This window comes from Paramisgurnus dabryanus, chromosome 18, assembly GCF_030506205.2.
Source record: "Paramisgurnus dabryanus chromosome 18, PD_genome_1.1, whole genome shotgun sequence".
Lineage (NCBI taxonomy): Eukaryota > Metazoa > Chordata > Actinopteri > Cypriniformes > Cobitidae > Paramisgurnus > Paramisgurnus dabryanus.
In genome coordinates, this window is record NC_133354.1 from 29467641 (window position 1) to 29483241 (window position 15601).

Sequence of the window (15601 nt, forward strand, 5' to 3'; positions counted from 1 at the left end):
ACCAAATGCATTAATTTGGGATGGGGATATATGACCAATGGAAGTTTTTAATAAATCTTTAAAACTGTCATAATTTCCTTGATTCTACTGGATTATTGTTCATGAATTTTCCCCTAGTTCGTATTATCCAGTTTTTTCTTGCTGCTCAATCATACAAGACTGAATCTGCCTGACCTTAAAAAACCCGTGGTTCAAATAAGATCTCTGCCTCACATGGTACAGTATTATAAGTTCACAACCCTATTGTGATTACACAACATCGTCGGTCATGTGCTTACAGTGTTTAGTGACTTTATGCATTCAGCCCAACATTAAATACATCTGCATCTCTCGTATAAATATTATAAATGAAAGCAAGAAATTCATAGGGCAATTGACATACAGTACCTCCTTAATCTTTCTGGAATGTTGTGTATGTATCGTGTACTATGTAGAGTTCTATCTCTTTTACTGTATGTTTTGTGTTATATGTATAGTGCTGTCTTCAGTTATTGCAGCTGCATGTGATCCTTCATCCTGGGCAAATGTCAGATGTACATGTATTATGTTACATACTTTATAATATAAACATATTATTATTATTATTATCATTATTATTTATTATACCAACAAAAAGCAAATTCACAGACTTCCTGTGCAAACCACCATAAACGGAGCACATTTAAAAATCTTAATATAATCATGCAGAGAAACTTGTTAATTGTGTGTTAATTATTTTTTTTTAAATAAGTTAAAACTATATTCTGTTAAACTGTATGTGTTCTTTGGACATGTTCTGAAGCTTTGAACCATTTCTCAAGCAACACTACACCAGTAAAATGACCCAACACAATCTCATGGCAATTTGCTATGGAGGACGAGGAGTGCAAAAATTAAAAATAAATAAATAAATAAATACATGTACAAAGAAATATATAAAACAAACATAAATAAATAAATACAAAAATAAATATGCAGAGAAATATAAAAAACAAACATAAATGATTATTGCAACTTTGATTTCTTTATTTTTGTATTAAAATACTTTTAAAACTTTTATTTAATTCTGTATTTAATTATACATTTTTATTTATTCTTTTATTCATTTCCACATTAATGTATTTATTTATGTATTTATGTGAACATTTAATTATTTTTTTACATTTATTTATTTATACATTTATTTATTTAAACGTTTATTTATTTCTACATTTATTTTTTCCACATGTATTTATTTATACATGTATTTATTTCCACACGTATTTATTTCTACATTTCTGTGTCTAATATGTTAATGAGGAGGGGCGTGTTTTTCTTCAGCCGTAGCAATGGAGCACAGAGTGGCAATGCTACAGTAGTGTATACACGTGTTCTGAGGCCACAACAGTCACATCTTTTGCTCTTACAAAAGGAGTGTGGACGTGATTTTGAGTGTGGTGCAAGTGAAATGAATGTTGAGAGAGGTGGGCGAAATGGCAAAAATCACCGTTTAAGTAATTTAATATCACTGTTTCTGTATGTATTTACAGGATAAGCATGCATATTCTTTACCCCGAACATCGCGTTATAAACATCCATTCGGGATTCTTGCACACATTACAGAAACCCCATCTTTGGTAACAGACACTGAGACACGATAGGGTGTGCACACGAAATACACTGATCATATTTAATAAACGCCATATGCAGCTGATATCATTGATAGAGCTTGATGTCAACGAGGATTGTGCACGATAAGGAGAAAAACCACATGCACTTTCACTGATGCCCACAAGCATATTGAATATTGTGTTTGAATCGCGACTGAAAATCACTTTAACATTCGCGTTTATTAATTTTGTATGAACAACGCGTGATGTAATCATTCATATGCCTGAGATGTGGGCTCAGTCTCCTCTTCCAACGTGCCTCTCAAACACCAGCGCAGGTTACGGCTTGTCCAGTCGGACGCCTCGCTTCTATCAGCAGGCAAATGGTCGGGACCGACACGAACTCTCAAACCTACCATGCCTCTTCAGTGAATGAAATGCCTCACACATTTTGGAGCGTCTCTGTCATAACTGCTTGTATAATGCAAGAGTAGCCAAACTAATTTTACAAACATGTACAGCATTTTCTTTTTCATGTATGTGAGGAGTGGAGAGAAGTTTTTGTCTAGCATTTTTTGTCGAGTCATAGACAATACTATCTTATAGTTTTATAAACATATTTTATGTTTGGCCAAATGTTGGAAAGACGAATATTAGCACATCTGTCAATCATCATTATTGCATAGTGGGGCTAGATGTGCGCTGTGAACAGCAGCATTCGTACAGATATTTGTGTTTTTGTGTGCGTCATTGCATGAATGTGAGTATACACCAGTTTTAAATACAATCTTTGTCAATTAAAACCTGTTTCAGTTATGTTTCTTTGTCACTATTAAGAGTATTTATTGTGAACGGTTAAAATAGCGCATTTGGCACGGTTTACCTCAGAGTTACCTCAGAGTTTTTTCATATTTCGGGTTTTTGGTAATAATAGGCTACCACGATGTATAAGTCCATCCTGCTTCCTTATATCTTAGTTATTTAAGTTACGCTGCAAGATGGAAAATTGTTTTATGTGGAATGATTCATTATTTAATGTCATACCACATGCTGTCATTACAGTTTTTATTGCTTTTTAGTTTTATTATGCTTGATATCATATCATGTATGTTATTATTGTAAAGGCTTCGATATCATATGTTCATATTTATTTTGTAATTGTACTAAATAGTGTGGTTCAGTGTAATAAAGTGATCCTGTTCTGACAGACATACAGTAGCCTAGAAATTATCCTCCTTCCAGTTACAACCTCAGCCAAATGACAGAAAAATATTGAAAGCTAGATTGCTACAAACTTTATAACCTGTGAGATGATGAAAACGTTATGTGATGCACTACTAGGACATTATGTATGAATTTTATAATGAACCGTAGAGAAGCATTTTCTTATCATTCGATAGGACGTGAAAACACTGTATTTATCGGGTCGCTTTCATATTTCGGTCTCAGCTATTGCCTGTACATGTTATGTTTTAAAGCGTGTACTGAATTTTGTCTTTTAATATCACTGTCTTACTCCGCGTAATGCAGTGTCTTTATGTTTTACTATTGGAGAACACTTAACGCGAAATTGTTGCCTTTATATTCTATGCCTATCTGCTTGCCTTTACATACGCCTGCATTTTGCCATAACTTTATGATGTGTAAAGGACAGAAAGCAATGACCATTGCCTGCTGATAGAAGCAAGGCGTCCGACTGGACAAGCCGTAACTTGCGCTGGTGTATGAGAGGCACGTTGGAAGAGGAGACTGAGCCCACATCTCAGGCATATGAATGATTACATCACGCGTTGTTCATACAAAATTAAGAAACGCGAATGTTAAAGTGATTTTCAGTCGCGTTTCAAACGCAATATTCAATATGCTTGTGGGCATCAGTGAAAGTGCGTGTGGTTTTTCTCCTTATCGTGCACAAACCTCGTTGACATCAAGCTCTATCAATGATCTATCAGCTGCATATGGCGTTTATTAAATATGATCAGTGTATTTCATGTGCACACCCTATCGTGTCTCACTGTTACCAGACCTGTTAAAGATGCGGTTTCTGTAATGTGTGCAAGAATCCCGAACGGATGTTATAACGCGATGTTCGGGGTAAAGAATATGCATGCTTATCCTGTAAATACATACAGAAACAGTGATATTAAATTACTTAAACGGTGATTTTTGCCATTTCGCCCACCTCTCTCAACATCCATTTCACTTGCACCACACTCAAAATCACGTCCACACTCCTTTTGTAAGAGCAAAAGATGTGACTGTTGTGGCCTCAGAACACGTGTATACACTACTGTAGCATTGCCACTCTGTGCTCCATTGCTACGGCTGAAGAAAAACACGCCCATCCTCATTAACATATTAGACACAGAAATGTAGAAATAAATACGTGTGGAAATAAATACTTGTATAAATAAATACATGTGGAAAAAATAAATGTAGAAATAAATAAACGTTTAAATAAATAAATGTATAAATAAATAAATGTAAAAAAATAATTAAATGTTCACATAAATACATAAATAAATACATTAATGTGGAAATGAATAAAAGAATAAATAAAAATGTATAATTAAATACAGAATTAAATAAAAGTTTTAAAAGTATTTTAATACAAAAATAAAGAAATCAAAGTTGCAATAATCATTTATGTTTGTTTTTTATATTTCTCTGCATATTTATTTTTGTATTTATTTATTTATGTTTGTTTTATATATTTCTTTATACATGTATTTATTTATTTATTTATTTTTAATTTTTGCACTCCTCGTCCTCCATAATTTGCATGTACTTTAATGAATTTGTATGATCAAATTCATACAAGTTTTTGTAAGATTTGGTTTTGTGAGGTATAATAAATGCCCCGCCCCCATACCATACAAATTCGAATTAGCCACCTGGTCAAATGCATACAAAATAAATAAATAAATAAAGCAATATCAGGTTATTTTATTGTGGTTGTGTGAAGTACCAACATACTGGGCATTAAAATAATACATTCAACATAGTATGTGTTGATGAAGTATGCATACAGTACATTCCAGATTGCAGTGAAAATGATTTACTCAAATGTTATAAAGTACAATTTAACAGTGAAATATAAATACCTTGCTACTTAAATCACTTTCACCTTAAAAGAAGCACTCGGCTCACAGTTTCTGTTATTTTTAAATGTATTTAGTTCTTAAATTATTTTGCTCCTGTTGCCTCATGGGATAGAATAGTGTCTGTTGCATAATGAGAACTCTCAACAAAAAAAGTAAAGCTTACGGGTATTTCTCAGTATTTTTGCATGTGTTTTCAGACATACTTTTCAGCTTATACTGTATACTGATTTTCACCTACTATGTAGCAGCTATAGCCTATAGGTTTTCTCAGATGCAGAGACATTTCTTGGTTTTTACACTTTGTTGTCCAGTGTTGAATGTGTCATGAAGGAATGGGACCCAAGTGCAAGGGTTTTGATGAACTCAAAAGGATTTGTATTAACTCCAAGGTGGGTGTGCATTATTTTCAAATAATTCAAAGGACCAGAGTCAATTATTCCGCTTATACCACCACAAACATTTCTCTGGTTCCTATTTTAAGACATTTGACAAGTTAGGTGGGCGGTTACAGAAAGATAATCAATGCCCATGGAACATTTCTCAACCAATCAGAATACAGCATTCAACAGACGTGGTATAATAATGAATAATTAACGAGGAAACAAGGGGGGCAGGGGCAGAGACAAGACACGGCAGCACACTACCCAAATAAAGGCCATGTGATACCACACAAAACATGAGTAATGCCACGATCCTGCCACATGAACTATGAAATACTGTGACAGGCTGGCAGGGTCATGACAGAATGTTTTCATTTGCTGTGATTCATGGTTTCCCTATTTGTATGTGTCTCTTGGATTTATTTAACGGCTATCTTTACACTTGGATATACACTAGCCTCTCATGCCCCCTTCATTACACAATTATTCTATTTGATATAAATAAACTTTTATGGTACAGCATGCCTATTAACCCAATGATGTGTTCTGTAAAGAGCTTTTCATGGAAGAATCGAGGCCACACGTGCAAATTAAAAATTGAAATAAGCATTCACATATAAATTATGCAAGTCTTTTGGGAGAACTCTGATGCATCTCTACCATTATATACACATGCTATGTCTCGAAAGGTGAGTGCAATCTCATGTTCTCAAATTTCTCAGTGAATTAAAGACATGCAAACTCATGTTGACTGTCAGCTAAGAACTACATGTATATCAGAAGCAGAAAAGTAAAATTGCCTATATTTAGCATCATGAATATATCTCTAGACCTTCCTTTACTTTGCCATTGCTATCAGCTTTCTGATATTATGACTCATACAGAATGCCCTAGATTACATGGAAATATGAGAATTATCAGAACTTTTATGTCCCAATTGTTAATACTGATATGGAAACTTCTTTACCACACCATTATTGTTTGTTTTAACTACTTGTCAAATGTCCTTTATGTAAAGATTTTGTTATTCAGACTTTTATAAACATGGGTTCATAATAAAAAAATGTATTACATTTTAAAACAACACTAATCTAAACAAAAAGTATAATAAATTTGAATGTTTTAAATTTAATTTGAAATTATTCTTATTTCATTTTTCTTTTACATAATGCATAGTGACATAACTGAATAGTGGCACATAAATGCCTTTAATCCTGGACTCTTATCAAACATTACAGTTTTTTACGATTGCTATGACAGATTTTTCAATACTTTTGAAAAACAATTTATTGTACCAATGCAAATATATAAATCACAGCTGATTCCCACCTAGGAAACACACTCAGGTTCTTTCAATTGCATGACTATATGGTATACAATAGAGTAAAGGAGGGCCTCTACAGGTTGATCTTGTGTGGTAAAGGAATAATATGAGCAACACAAAAATAAGATATATGTCTGCACGAGCCAGCGGAAGACCACCAGGACAAGGGAGAGGTTTTTCTCCAGTCCCACCTGGATGTAATAGATGGTGCATTCCCAGACATCACAACTGAACACTGTCAGAGGTGGATAAGACATGGCAAAAGATTCTTCACAAGATGCCTTGCCAGAGAAAAATCATGTGTAATGTGAATGAGAACATGTGGCCAAATAGAAATGCAATAGATTAGATGATGAGATTTTCTTTTTTGCTTTATTCTTCAGTGGCTTTTTCTGTTTGTATTTTTTTACTTTTTACTGTAAATGGAAGTAATATTGAATATGTTTGTTATCTTGCAGTAATGTCCTGTTGTAAATACTGTAAAGTCTTTACTGCAACAATTCTACTTTTTTCATAAACTGTACTCTTAGATAGATGATTCATTTTTGTCTTGAATTGCTGCAGCAAAACAAACATAATACATGCATTTACTAAACCCAACTAAACAAAAATATAACCAAGTTTTCAAAAGAAACTGCAGTGCAAAACTCAGTTTATAATCAATACAATCTACTGTTTATTGTATAAGGACCGACTTACACATAAACTTATGCAGTTTTTGTTTTTCCATCTTATGTTTGTGTTTTTCATAACATTGTGTTATGATTGACTAAATGTTTCTGTTGGAAGAGAACATGTGTTGGTGATCTGGTATAACTAGTTGATTCTGAAACATGTTTACAGTGTTTTTGTAAACAGTGTGAGAGTTTAGTTTACAATGTGTGATTTTGAGGATAAAATTAACTGTTTTGCCAGTTGTGTGTTTTAGGTGTGTTGGTGCGTTAAGAGTTTAGAAAATTTGTTAAAAGTATTGAAAAAAGTGTCATAGCAATCGTAAAAAACTGTAATAAGGATAAGGCCACAGATTAAACACTGTATGTTAGCCTAGAAATCTAGACGCACCCTAGCGGCCGCAAAATATATTTGCTGCCAGGGTTTAGTCTAGGCACTCACAATACACTTTTTAACAGCTCCAAAAACCAAAATTTGGTCAGGCCAATCACATCGTGTGTAGCGTCTGTGTGGCGGGCTTAACATGATAACGACAGAGCTGCAACGGTTCCTACTTGAAAACAAAGAATGGCTGCTGCTGCTGGCGAACAGCTTTCTTTTGAAGCGGCTTTGGCTGCGACTCTGGAGGACTTAGACTTATGTTTTTCTTTGAGAGAAGAGCAAATAAACCTACTGAAGTCCTTTTTAAGCAAGAAAGATGTGTTTGGAGTTTTGCTGACTGGTTACGGTAACTACGTCACCTTCTTCGTTGCTCTGATTGGTCATAGCGCTATCCTATTGCGTGCAGAGGCATTTTGAGGGACAACCTTATATCCCGCCCCTTGCATTGAGCCGTTTGTGTGAAGAGTTGCCAGACCTTACATCTTGATGTAGGTCTGGCTAACCAGGCTAACTGTATGTTTAAGTTAATGTAAAACATTCCTGTTTATGTTGCCAGCAGGTGGCGCCATGACTGTAACTGAATATTGCCACGTTAATATGTTCAGGCCAGGACCCTTATCCAACACGTAACGTTTGGGGCATGCCAGACATTGTATGCCTGACTTACAACAGCTTCCTGTTTCATGGCAAAACATAAAACTTTAAGTAAAAAGAGAAGGATCCGCACACCAAAAAGCTCCCTTTCATAAAATATTTATGAAAGGGAGCTTTCTGGTGTGCGGATCCTTCTCTTTTTACTTATTCATTGATTTGATCCTGCACCCGCATTTAACTTGGATGTGCGTGATTCTATCGTTTTGCCAAAACATAAAACTTTGCCAGGCCGCCACAGACCTTTAACAAAAGGTCAAGATTTGCACAATTTATCATCACTAAGGCCTTCAAGATTGGACTGACCAAATATGATGTTAATCTGGTAAAATCTCTATGAGCAGTAAATCATATTGTAAAAAATGGCATTTCCTTTTCTTATTTAATCATGAAAAACTATAGATTGTTGGAAAGCTCTAAGAATGTAGTTTTTATATTTAATTATAATTTTAAAAAATTATGACGTAGTTAGAGCCAGTTGGTAGCACTTTACAAAATCAAATCGGCAATAACTGGGTAATGTTATGGTAATATTTTTTTAAACCACATATTACTGTGTAACCACAAGTAATTACTGTGCAATGTCCAGACAATAACAATGTAAATGCATTGATTTAAAGGTATAATAAAATGGTAATAACTGTAGTGAATATGTACTTACTGAAATTATAAATATTCAGGATTTATAATTGTTGATTCATAATACCATCAGGCTGGTGTAATTACACAAATATTACTGCACAATAAGGAAATCCTGAACATTTATAATTTTTTTGTACCTGACATATTTGACAAAGACCATGACCCAAACCTCACCCGCGAACTGCGTTGCAATTAGAAACAAAAGTGTCAAAACAGTCTTGGGTTTTAGACCCACAGTCCGCCTGTGGTTATTGATTTCCGATCTGCATCTGCACTGCAAATGCTGGGCACCTGCAATGCAGGGCAATGGCAAAACCCCAGGATAACCTGGACATCACGCCAGGGACAGGGGAGCCCAGGAACTAAATATATAACACTGTCCTAGTGGCTTTTGGATATGCAAACATGTTACATATTGTATATTTAAAGGGGAATTCAACTTCGAAATTAATATTTTCTGAGTATAGTAGAATCAGGCTTTTTCAGTAGTGCTTATGGTATCTGATAGAGTAGTTTGAAAGACGATCAGGCAAGTCTCAGAGCATATTTTTGGATTTATTCAAATGAAGCATCTAAGGATGATTGTGTTACAAATTGTAATTGAATAATCATTTGATAATCACTTTGATTGAAGCATTTAGAAAAAAATCTAAATAATAAGAGGAAGGGAAACTCTTAAATGACCTACATTTAAACAAGTTCTAACAGACAACAAGCCCCCTCCTGATACTGCAGATTGAAGACGTACAGAAGTACACAGCAAACACTGTTGCAACTGCAGTCAAAAATAATACGGCCCTCTAGGTTTATCATCCATCGTACAGCATTTTCCTGCTCTACCATTCCAAAAATGAACATTTTCAACATTTCTGAACAGTCTTTGAGATGGGAACCATAGACGTGCTTTTACAGTTTCATTGTATCTCACCAAATTGTTGTTTCTACTACATCAACATCACATGCAGATGTACAGTAGCCAACACAACATACACAAATACGATGAAATACTTAAAAAATGATTTACTAGTGTGGGAAAAAAATGAAATGCGTACATCTGCATGCAACACCAATCCATCTTCATCTTCTCAAAAATTGGACATTCGAAGCCTGATAAGCAGGCAGGCCATCCCTGTTATCAGCCTGGGACAGAACAGTCTTCATCTTTCCATGCTTTGGTCTGCTTTTACCATACTTAATGATGGCCTTTTCACATTCATTCATGGACATTTCGAAAGCAATCAGGACATCAATGTTAGTAAGCAACTTGAATTGGGTGCAGATAGACATATGGTGGAAGAGGTAAGGCCAGTGGCTCATAATTTTTTTTTAACCGGAGGTGCTGGTGTGGAATTGAACGGCTGACTTTAAAGACATAATGAAGTTTCCATTAGATGTTTTACTTCTGCTTTAGCTACACCAGCATTCCCCTCACGGCTATACTGTAAATGTCCACTAGTCGCTGGCGTTTAGTCTCTAACGTGTATGCTTCAGTTGGAAGTTGTGGTTTAAATCTCAAGCAACCGTATACTGCATGTCCGCTAGTTTTCTCCTGCATCTTGTGTTTGGCTTTGCAGATACAAAGCTGTTTTTGTGGCTCAAATTTTCAAATAGGGCCTTCACTTGTAGAAAGAGTGATGTATATCATTCTCCTATTAACAAGCCACTTGGAAATGTATCTCCAGAAGTGTTGCGTTACCCCTTCAATCTTCTGGCAGACTGTAAGACATTGTGCTCTTAGGGAAAAGTAAGGGAAAGTTTAAACTTGTGCATTTCATCAACGAGAATTCTTACCATCTGGTGCCTTTCAGAAAATGTAAGTCTTTTTCCTGCAGATATTTCTGAACAGATTCGAGGAGGCATCTTGTCCCAAGGGACTTGAAATGTTTTAGGCCACATCTTGGAACTGCCAGACATGTGTTGAGTTTAGGCTTGGCGTGGCTGTCTTTGAGTGGGATGAAAGGCAAGACAGGCCATGTGCTGCACTTGACAGAGAAGATGATGAGGAACATGATGGTAGACCAGGCCTCACTTTTAAATACAGAGTAACCATGTCCATTTCTGAAACTGTACAAAGCACACAAAGAAATATAGAAGGTTCGGTTCAAAAGAATTGAGATCTTTTAGATTTCTCATTTATCATATCACAAACTACATTTGTTTCAAGATATGCTGTCACGTATCAGTACAAAAAGCACACATACAGATCAAAGACTGGCAATGCCAGGTAGACATTCCTTTACAGAAAACAGAAATGGGTCGTAAAGAATAAGTTCAGGGATCCCACAAACACTGTAAACTGGCAATGGGTAGTAATCCAACAAATTCTTAAGATCTCCACCGCACATTCTCTCTGCTGGTATAATACTGTTAACGTCCATGTTCAGAAGGAAAATAGCTTGATGCTTCCAAGTTACAAAATGTATAATATAGACACACCGTGATGAATGAGAATTAACTTGCTCTTTCTAACAACAAACCCATTATCAGAATCACTGATCGCAAACCTTTTTTTGTAACATCATTTGGCTGTGTTTATATGCTTAGCTCAAAGTTCATACTTGAAACTGAATGTCTGATGTCTTCACTGTAATCAACAGGATAAAACGCTCTACTTCAGGGTCTTGTGGGAAGGAAGCTGCCAGCAAAAAGATACGCCTGAAGAAGCTGATATTTCTCAGCCAGTTTTTGACATACAATTATGCAATTCGAGCACACTGTTTGAGGTATGCATGTTTGCTCTCAAATCGCAGTGTACACGAACAAATTAAATGCCAAAAGTAAAAAATCAAGTCAGGAAAGTTACTGGTGTAATGGTGTTTTGGTAGCAGTGGGTGACTGGGAAAAAAATGTCATCGAGTTTGCAAATACGCATCAATTAGAACCTGTAAGTAATCTATCTTACCAGCAGAAACAGCTGGTGCACATATAAGTTTCACTATTTCTGTGAAACCAGCTGCCATGTCTCATTTTCAGATGGGTTTTCAATTTTGTCTTTAATCAAACTTGGCAACATCTTAAGAAAACACCAGTTTTGATCTGCTTGACAAGAAACTTTGTCACTACACTAGTTTGTTAGCATCATTACCCAAATATGAAAAATTATTTACTCGCCGATTTAAATCCAGGTAAGTAAACAACTTCTTCTCTGTGACAAGATTATTAATGTACATGTCACTTTTGCTTCACTTTTCAAGTCATGTCTGTTTTTATTGTCAATTCTGCCACATGTGCAGCAAATAAAGAGAATTCAAAATGTATTATTCTCATGCCCTTGTTGTTGACAGATTACACATTAAAACTAACGGTAGAATTTGTTTCAAATTACAAATAAATACAGTACATATATACAATTAAAAATATGATATAAAAATACAAGGTACATGGCATATAGTGTCAAACCAGTGAAATAAGCAACAGTGCAGATATAATGGGTATGGTGCTAAAAAGAAATGAAGCTGTGTGTCAAGTGGGATCACCTGCAATGCAAAGGTCTTTGCGGGTGAGATGGGATGCTGTTAATATCTTGGAGGGAGGGGAGAGTGACACTTATGATTTTTTTAGTATGCTCTCGATGGTGCCTCTGTAGAAGGTGCAAGTGATGGGGGCTGGGGCTTTGGATCTCCTCTGTTTGGTGAGGAAGTAGAATTTCTGGTGTACCTTCTTAGCCAGTTATGTGGTGTTGTCAATCCAGAAGAGGTCTGATGTGCACACCCAGGAACTTTGATCTGCTCACTCTCTCTACAGTCACACCGTTGATGGTCAGAGGAGCATGCTGAGTGTGCATCTTATGAAGTCAAAAACAATCTCTTTCGTCTTTAGAGAGAGATTGTTGTCTCTGCACCAGGCGACTCACCTCACTAGTATAGTTTTTCTCATCTCTTGCTAATGAGCCCCACCACAGTCGTGTCATCTGCAAACTTAATGAAAATGTTAGAACTATGTGAGGGTGTGCAGTTATGAGTCAGCAAAGTGAAGAGGAGGGGGCTGAGCACACATCCTTGAGGAGCCCCTCTGTTCAGTGTGATGGTGCTGGTGTTACTGCCGACCTGTATTGCCTGAGGTCTCCCAGTCAGGAAGTCCAACAGCCAGTTACACAGTGTGGTGTTAAACCCTAGCTGAACCAGTTTGTGAACGAGCTGTTGGGAGATGATTGTGTTAAAACAAAAATTGTTTTGTCCAGCAGAGTGGAGGGCAGTGGCAATAGTGTCATTGGTTGAGTGGTTGGACTGATATTCAAACTGGAAGGGATCCGGAGAGGGGGGTAGGACAGACTTTGAATGGTGCAAGACTAGCTGCTCAAACCACTTAATGCGGATAGGAGTAAGTGCAACCGGACAATAGTCATTGAAGCAGGAGGGAGACAACTTCTCAGGGCCTGGAATGATGGTAGTGGCTCGAAGCCATGTGGGGACTGACTTAGCAAGATATGGAAAATGTCTTTAAAGGCATCTCTCAGCACACCACCATGTTGTCAGGACCCAGAGGTTTTCTTTCATTGGTCCTGCTAAGGAATTTCCTCACAGCGTCAACACCTGGTCAGAAGGAGAAGGTGTGGTCTTCGGTGCAGTGGTGCTGTTTTGTGCAACGCGAACGAAGAAGGTTCGTTTAGCATGGAGATGGTGCTGTCATGGGTCCGGTGGGGGGGTTTGTAGTCTGTAATGGTCTGTATATCCCCCGCCACAAGCTATGAGTGTTTCTGCTGTTGCTATAACCATGTGCTATTCTCCTGGAGTAATGTCTCTTAGGCTTTGTTGGCCCTAGCAGTCTTCAGGCCTACCTCATCTCTAAGCTCATCAATGTCCATTAACCACAGAGTTTAATTTGACACCTCCAGCACTAGATGTAGTATTGGTGGTCTGACTTTTAACAAGATCCCTATATGACTGTACAGTGTGTTAACTTTCTATGTACAGTTGATCTTTTTTAAATGTCCCCCTATCTATATTGCAGTATCTGGAAACATTCACACTTTTGAAATTTCCCACAAATATACCAGTGTTATGGGAGCTTAGATAATCCCCACACATGGCAGATAAAGTTCATTTGTACACCATTACTTATATGCCACTTACCTTAATATCTTTTAGATCTTTAATGAGAGGACTAAAAACTTTGTCTTGACCAAAAGACCTATAGTCCTGCTCCCTGCAAAGCAAAACAAGCTGCATATGTTTAATTTGTGACCTATGATGTGGAGGAATGTCCGGACATCAGAACACACTATCTGTAATAGAGAATCAATTGTTTCTTTAATCGTAACCTATGTCTTTAGGACTTGGGACTTGTTCCTGTTCTGTGTTGCCTAATTTTGTACTTTTATTTTGAAGTTATGTACTCTGTCATCCATGTTTGTAGTCTGCTGTAGTTCTGTTTTGGATTGGTCCTTGTGTGATTGTTTTCTAGGTTTGTCTTGTTACCTTGTTATGCCTTGAGTATCTATACCTCAGTGTTTCTCTTGTTCTTGGTCAGGTATTGTTTCATGTAATGTGGTTTGTGTTGTGAGTTTCTTGTTGATCACCATATGGGTAATCTATTTTTCAAAATTTCCAAAATATTATTGTTGTTTGCTTCAGCCAGCTTCAACGCAATCATCCTTTCTCTCAACTTAATAAGGTATGACTGGCTCATTACATGAAATGATCAACAATTATCTGAACAGTAGAGGATGGAAGCAGACTTTTTGATTGCAATTTGATATAAAATAGAGCAGATGTCGTAAAGATCCTCTTTTTTTTATTCCTTCCAGAAGATTTATACCTGACTTGACACAAATCAACATGACATGTTAAGTCAAATAAAGATAAACAGATAGATACAAACTAAAATAAATAAATAAATAAATAAAGTATATACATACAAAGAAACCAAAACAAATAAGTTTATAAATTAAGTTATGTGTAATAATGTGAAATGACACAGAGAAAAAGTATTAAACACATGAAGAAAGGGAGGTGCAAAAAAGCATGGAAAGCCAAGACAACAGCTGAAAACTATCAGTAATTAAAAAGCATAAGAGGTCTGGGCGTGCTCAGTACGCGTGGCATTTTTAAATTACTTCCTCAAGGAAAATTCTCTCTCACTTACACATCAAAAACATTCACTGGTCTCAGACAAGCGGAAAAGCTATAATGTCGAGCCCTGAAGATATTAGCCATTTATTAGTAACAGTGGTGTAAAATCAATACAAATCTTATGTAATTGTTGGCTTAATAATTTATCAATACATGTAAATACCAATTAATAATTAAAGGTAAAGATTTACTTCAGAACAGGAGGTCAGATATTAGTAATTTATTGGTGGCGGTTCTAATATTAATAAGCCATAATTACTCTCAATATGGCTTTAATTCTCAAATCAGTTATATACTTTACTTAGTACACATAATTGAAACATTTGTTATTAGGTTTATATATTAAATACACTGAAAAAAATGATTCATTCAATTTAATCCGTTTTTTTAAGGTAAGCGGTTCAATCAATTTATTTAAGCTACATTTAAACAAAAAAAATTAGTTGAACTTAATCAAGTTAGTTACCCTAGTATAAAAAAGTTTAGTAATTTCAGCCCTATTTAATTATGCTACATTCTCGTATATTATTTATTTATGAATTTACTAATTGTTTTTAAGGTAAGTGGTTGCAATCAATTTATTTTAGCTACATTTAAATAAACACATTTCATTGACTAACTTTCAACATTTTTAAGGAAATTGTTTGCAATCACTAACCTTAAAAACAATATATAAAAATGACCCTTAAATGGCTTTGCAAATACACCAAGTGGTAAGTTTAATGTTATTTTTTTAATGTCAGCAAATGTAGTGCATGTTCAATAACAATTTATTTGTGTGTACAAGTGTTTAAAACAAGTGCTCACT